This window comes from Lactuca saligna, chromosome 9 (assembly GCF_052625555.1).
Source record: "Lactuca saligna cultivar CGN05327 chromosome 9, ASM5262555v1, whole genome shotgun sequence".
NCBI classification, from domain to species: Eukaryota; Viridiplantae; Streptophyta; class Magnoliopsida; order Asterales; family Asteraceae; genus Lactuca; species Lactuca saligna.
In genome coordinates this window covers 161,446,095-161,453,410 of record NC_136425.1, presented here as the reverse complement: position 1 = coordinate 161,453,410, position 7,316 = coordinate 161,446,095, and the positions used below count along the sequence as shown (strand labels likewise).

At 33.2% G+C, this 7,316-nt stretch overlaps 1 long non-coding RNA gene across 3 annotated transcripts; it reads left to right on the top strand.

Moving 5' to 3' along the window:
- The first annotated feature begins 2,965 nt into the window (after window positions 1-2,965).
- Window positions 2,966-4,818, top strand: LOC145014831 (uncharacterized). Of its 3 annotated transcripts, XR_013665642.1 has the most exons (3): window positions 2,966-3,814; window positions 3,981-4,065; window positions 4,355-4,818. It is a non-coding gene; the product is annotated as an uncharacterized LOC145014831 (long non-coding RNA). The 3 variants fall into 3 exon arrangements; XR_013665643.1 differs by lacking the exon at window positions 3,981-4,065; XR_013665641.1 differs by having other exon boundaries at window positions 2,966-4,065.
- The last annotated feature ends 2,498 nt before the right edge of the window (window positions 4,819-7,316 follow it).

Sequence of the window (7,316 nt, the reverse complement as noted above, 5' to 3'; positions counted from 1 at the left end):
TGAAAAACGCCGTTTTTCGCGAATCTGTTAGAAGGTGTGCGGCCCGGTTGAAGGTGTGCTGCTGGTTGAAGGAGTGCGGCTCAGTGTGTGCGGCCGGCTCAGTGTACGGCTTGGAGTATACGGCTCGGTGTGTGCAGCTTAATCTCGTGTACGGTCCAACATCTTTGCTTCGGTCTCGGTCAGCAGCAGTTTATGTCGAACCTCAGCCTCATCCTTGCCTCGCACCTCGGTCTCGCATCGCGTTCAGCAAGCTTCGCAACAGTCCTCGTAGCACTGCAGCTTCGCATTAAAAAGATATTGAAACGGATTGTGGGTGCCGGGGATCGGACCAGGGACCTCTAGGTCATTGCCACAACGCTTTACCAACTCAGCTAGCAGACACCTTGGTTCCCTCCTTCGAAATTTAATTCATATAGTGTCTCTCTCGGTTCCAAATTTCGAAAATTGACTATTTTAACCCCAAAAATCAATTCCTTTTATTATTAAAATTCTTTTTCAACCCAAATTTTTTGATTTTTAATTTTTAATTTTATTTTTATCTTTGACCTTAAAATTTTGACTTTGACTTTTAAAAGTTGACATTTGACTTTAAATTTTGACTTTCTCGTTTGACTTTTAATTTTTCAAGTTTGACTTTTTAGTTTCTTTTTAAATTTGACTTTTAAGGTTGACTTTCTCGGTTTTTAAGTCAAAGGGCAATTAAAAAAAATATATAAACTTTTTTTTTAAAAAAATTAATTAAAAAAATAATAAATAAATAAAAAATGAGTTCCATATCAATTCCGGTAAATGAAGTTTCATGTACTCCATCTTGTAAAGTTACGATTAAATTTCTCCGAGATCAAATCGATTTATTAAAAAGGGAAAATGAGGACCTTAAATATGAAGGCTATACTCTAAGGAAAGGTCAGAAACCTTTAAAAGCACAATTAGAGGCCAAGACTAAGGACTTTAGGAAATTACAAGAAGATTATAGCAACAAGTGTGAAAATTATGATCACATTAAACGCAAACTTGCTGCTGTAACTGAAGAACTTGATGCTTTGAAAATAAAGTGTGGAAAAACAGATGTTAGTTTCAAAAATTATACTGCATCAAGTAAGACAGTCGAGTCCTTAGTAGAAAATTAATTGAGTTTTAAAGATAATCAAACCAAGGGTCTAGGGTATCACAGTATGCCCCCTCCTTTTAATCACAACTATAACCCACCCCTTGAGACCAATGAGGAAGAAATGCCTCAGTATGGCCAAACCCCTGCTCTAGATTCAGTTAAGACTAAACAATCAGGGGTAACTGAGGGTGCTAAGCTGAACGATACTAATGATTCTACTTCTTGTGCAGGTAAAGTAGTAGAGGATGAGAACAAGGAGAAAACTATTGAACACACCAATGACTCCTTGAACTCTGAATCTGTTGCTTCGAACTCAATTGCTTCTGATCAACCTACTGTTGAGAAGTACAGGCCACCATTTCAAGTGAAACAGTCGACCTGTTGCAACTGTGCGTGTGGGAACAATTAGAAACAAGGCAAAGACACGCCACCAGGGGCAGGAAGAAACAACTCCACAGTGAAGAAAAAGACATGTTTTCACTGTGGAACACCTGGACACATTGCCAGAAATTGTCCTTATCGAGCATACGTTCCCTACTACGCACAAGGGTGGCTGAACATGCCAAGAGGGAGATACTTCAAAAGAAACCCCTCAAGGTCATGTTCAGACAATGGCAACTGGAATGCCATGAAGGGCAAGAGTTCAACTCCCAAGGTCAAGAAGGGAATGTCGACCAAGAAGCCAAATCCAAGAGATGCTCCCATAAAGTCAAAATCAAAATCATCTCAACGACCGAGATCAAGTTCAAAAGCAAGTACTGAGCCACCCATCAGATCGAAAAAGAAATGGGTTAAACCCAACTTCAAATGGGTTCTAAAGGCTCACTCTCTCAAATCTTCTAACGATTCTAATATTTCTACATCTTCTGTTTGTGATAAGCAGTATATGTCATGAGAGAGAGTACCATGCAAGGATGACAAAGGTCAACCCAGTTTCAAAATGGATTGGGTTCCAAAGACCAACTGATCCTGCTATGTGCTAGAGCAGCTATGGAGGCATATCATCAGACTTCAGTTTGTTGATAGCGGTTGCTCCAGGCACATGATAGGAGACATCTCTCAACTGTACAACACTCAGAACATTATTTGAGAGTATCTGTCCTTGCGGGAAGGGAAGAAAGGAAGTAATCACTCACGGGGGTTGTGCTTAACGACATGAAGAATTTTCGGATCTGTTCTGAGATTACGCGTGCTGTTCTCAGATCTTCTAGATGCAAATTCAATCGATGACTTATGGTTTGAGTTTTCTTCTCTATACTCCTGAGTTTTTCTTAAGCTGATTCGCTTTAAAGACAAATTTTTGTTTTAGGATAGTTTAAATTTGCGCATTTACTTTCGTTTCTCTCCTATGCACAAATTTAAGGGGAGAAATAAAAACAAAACAAAAATTAGAAATAAAAAAAATCAAAAAATCAAAATTAAAAAATTAATATGTTGCTTATGGAATGTGCTTGAGGGAGATGTTTTGGGAAGTGATATTATTAAGTGATAACAGACAATCTAAGTCTACGTAACGTACCCAAAGTTGAAGGGTCCATGCTCTGGTTTGATGTGTCGGTAGGCACGAAGAATTTAACAAACTTGACTAGGTGCCTATGTAGTTATAGCGGTCTAAAATCTTATAACGGTCACTTGGCGTGATTTAAAATAGTGGTTCTCGCGGTGGGATATCGGTGAGATAGCGGTTTTTTAAATATTATATATATATATATATATATATATATATATATATATATATATATATATATATATATATATATATATATATATATATATATATATATATATATATATATATATATATATAAAGACCCTTTTATTCTCCTGCCTCCTATAAAGCATTTGTAGGCTTCCAATTACAAAACGTCACCAACACCGGAACGACACCAAAGGGTGTACCGACAAGTTTTTTTTATCATGGTTTCCAGAAAACGGTGCATTCAGTCGACACAACCTCTCATACAAAGGGTGTATATATACCATCTTCTCTTCTTTCAAAATCAATCTGCTGCAATTACTATTTGGCTTGTCAAACATATTCTCTCTTCTTCATCCAGTTTTTTCTGGTGCCACCGTGCCGCCTACAAGAATTTAACACGGTTATTATACACCACGTCACCAACTCTGAAAGACGCTATGGACATCGACATCGATTCATACCGGGTATGAATCATGTTTTAATATGTCATATCCTCTCTAAATATCGCTACCGTTTCTCCATTCATCTACCCATTCATGTTCTCCCTTAACCATAACTACGACTTTGGCTGCAAGAAAAACTCCGACAACAACCTTTATAGAAAAAACCCTAATTGGCAATGTGGTTGGGCTCTAATTTGGTGCTGATATAGATTTCCAACGAAAGGTGATAAGAGTTAGGTAATCGATTTAGTTTACGTTTTATCACATATGGTACATGATTTTCCAATTCCCCAAATTGGAGTTAGGGTTCGCCAAGGGTAAACTGACCGAAAATGGATCCTAAAAAAAATATTTCTTCAATTCATTGTAGAGAGGGTCCTAAAATTGGAATTACTGGATGAGGATATGAAGCAAGAAGCAACAAATAACTCCTCCTTGTCTTTACATTTTAATGCAACCAAATCTATCTATTCTTTGGTATTAGGTTTTCTGGTGATTGTGGTATTGGTGATCTCTTAGATTATTCTTGCCTCGCCTTAATCAATTGGATCGTATCATCAGGTAAATCCTCCTATTTTTTTTGCATCTTGTTTAGTGGGTGTGGATCCTCCATATGAACAATTGTAGGCATAAACTGCAACAACTAAAGTCGAAAGGGCTTTTTGTTATAAGTTTGGGATTGTGGGTATCAATCGACGTTTGTATGTCTTGGTTTTTGTTTGTACAGAGAATATTTGAAACTTTTTGTGGTTTGGAAGAGATTGAAAGCGATTTGAGGAATACCCAACCTCATATCGACGATCTTTTGATGGGTAAGAGTTTTTGTTGAATGGTTACCGTAGTAGTTGACTAATAGTAATTGTGCATCCAACAAGTTGTCTTTTTTCTATGGTTTTTGTTGTTGCATAAATCTGTGTCACTCACAGCTTCCCTACATCTGCTTGTGAGTAGGTTACAGTGATGGATTGTTGAAACAAGTGTAGGTGATTTCATGTTGTTGCTGCACTTGTTATATGTATAAAAGATAATAATTAAGACGATAGTGTTTTTATAGTTGAATTCTTTTTGGAAATTTGATGATTTGTTGTTATGGGTTTGAAGGGATGGGATGAGAAGTAGAAGATGTTCCAGTGTTGATGCATAGCATATACAATCACGGTTGTCGATAAAGCAGCCCGCACCAACGTTTTGTCTAAGTCATGGCTACACGCTTGGTCTACCATCCTTAACCTCAGGTTTGATGTTGGACCGCACTTGAAGTTGGTCGACATGGACCGCACTCTACATACCAATGGAAACAAGAAGACTGGAACCCAATATTGGCCTCATCACCTGAAACATGTTGAAATTAGAAAGGATGGTTTGCCCTAGAAACTTGCTAGACGGGTCGGCTCCTGATGTCTACATGAACTTCAAACTAATTTGGAGCTAACTATCATCTCTGTTTTGGTTATTTGTGTACTATTTCATGTATTCGTTTTTGTTTTTTCCTGTTTTTTTTATATTTAAACATATAATTATGGATTTTGTATTTATTTGATAGGCCAATCATTACATACACTGAAGGTTTAATGTCTAATGTGAGGTCTAATTTAAAAAAAAAAATTGTATTTTTATTATTGTTTAATGTCTAATAGAATAGTAGTAAAATAATGTTTTTCATTGCTGGCAGTTGTGAAATTATTCAAGGTTTAATGCAATGTCAATTTTTTAAAGTTTCTGATGGTAGTGTACTTGTAAATAACATTCCACTTTCATGAAACGACATGATACTTACATAGTTATGGTAGTTGTAACCATAAATTTCGAAACCATTCATTTTATAAAATATACCCGCCCATGTCTAGAGGGATATTTACTTTTGTTCCCGAATCATTATGAATTACTCTGTTATGTTGGGAGTTGAAATTAGAATGCTATAATAAAAAATTCAACAAAAGTATGTTGCTATTAGTTTTCTTTAACCCTTGTGTTCTGTTATCTGTTGCATTGCAGATTGGTTCAAAGGTACAAGGTGTGGGTGTTATGTATCCAACACTTTATCACTTGTCCGATTCCATATGGTAGATGACCAGAAAATGTAGAGGACCCAAGAGATAATGACACCAAGCTCGATGGCTTGCACTCAAAAAAAACTTTCAAGAAATCTTGTTAGGAAAATAGTTACCTCCCAAATTAACATGTCTCAAATTGAAAATATCAGCCAATGACTTGGGGATTGTTTTGGTGAGTTCATTTTTTGACAAATCAAGGCTAAGTAGGGAAGTCAAGTTGTGAAGGGCATCATCAAGAAGTGAACTAGAAACGCCACAAAAACTAATATCTAAGGAAATGAGATTACGACGTACATTACTAGACAACCCTTTCAGTTCTAACCAAGAGTTCATGCAAGGGTTATTTGGGACGTGAAGCGACTCGAGAGAAGTCAAATTACTAAAGAGATCAATGTTGTTAAGAAAACAAAAGATATACCCAAGTTGCCCTTCGTGGGTCGTGCTTAGCACGGGCCTCAAACTTTTCTAGTATATATATATATATATATATATATATATATATATATATATATATATATATATATATATATATATATATATATAAGTTCAGGTTCATTTGAGACGATGCTAATTTTGTGAGATCGTGAGACCAAATCTAAAAATAATTTTAAAATGCAAAATAAATGGAAAAATCCAAATTTTTTTTTTTTAAATATTATTTTCGGAACTTGAATTAACTAAAAATAAATAAATAAAAAAATTTTAAAAAAATCCCGTTTTTTTTGAAAAATACGTGAAATATTCTAAATAGAATATTATATTGACATATTCTAAAAAATAATTTTAAAATGCAAAATAAATGGAAAAATCTAAAAGTTCTTTTTTTAAATATTATTTTCGGAACTTGAATTAACTAAAAAAAATTAAAAAAAAATCCTATTTTTTATAAAAATACGTGAAATATTTTAAATAGAATATTACACTGTACATATTCTAAAAATAATTTTAAAATACAAAATAAATGGAAAAATCAAAAAAATTCTTTTTTTAAATATTATTTTCGGAACTTGAATTAACTAAAAAAAATTAAAAAAATAAAAAAAATAAAAAAAATTAAAAAAAATAAAAAAAATGCGTCTCACGGTCTCACAAAATTAAGCCGTCTCACATGAACCTAACTATATATATATATATATATATATATATATATATATATATATATATATATATATATATATATATATAGTTTCAGGTTAATTTGAAACCATTCTGATTTTGGGAGACCGTGAGACCAAATCTAAAAATAATTTTAAAATGCAAAATAAATGGAAAAATCCAAAAATTATTTTTTAAATATTATTTTCGGAACTTGAATTAACTAAAAAAAATAAATAAAAAAATCCTGTTTTTTCTAAATAGAATATTACAATGACATATTCTAAAAAATAATTTTAAAATGCAAAATAAATGGAAATATCTAAAAATTCTTTTTTTAAATATTATTTTCGGAACTTGAATTAACTAAAAAAAATAAAAAAAAATCCTATTTTTTTTAAAAGTACGTGAAATATTCTAAATAGAATATTACACTGTACATATTCTAAAAATAATTTTAAAATGCAAAATAAATGGAAAAATCAAAAAATTCTTTTTTTAAATATTATTTTCGGAACTTGAATTAACTAAAAAAAATAAAAAAAAATGCGTCTCACGGTCTCACAAAATTAGACCGTTTCACATAAACCTAACTATATATATATATATATATATATATATATATATATATATATATATATATATATATATATATATATATATATATGTGATCTAGCACCCGATAGGCCCGACAATTTATTTGGAAGATTATGGATCATGTCGAGTATTGGCTGTTGTCCATTTATAGAGTTATATCCATGGAGAAGAGAAAATATGGAGATCAGAAAGAGAAGGAGATGACCGATGTTTTGAGGAGTTACTTGAGAGGAAGCAATCGGTCTTGGCAAGATGTTGAGATTCCTTGATGATCAAGGTATTATGAACGATTGGAACAGAAGATAAGAGGAGAAAGA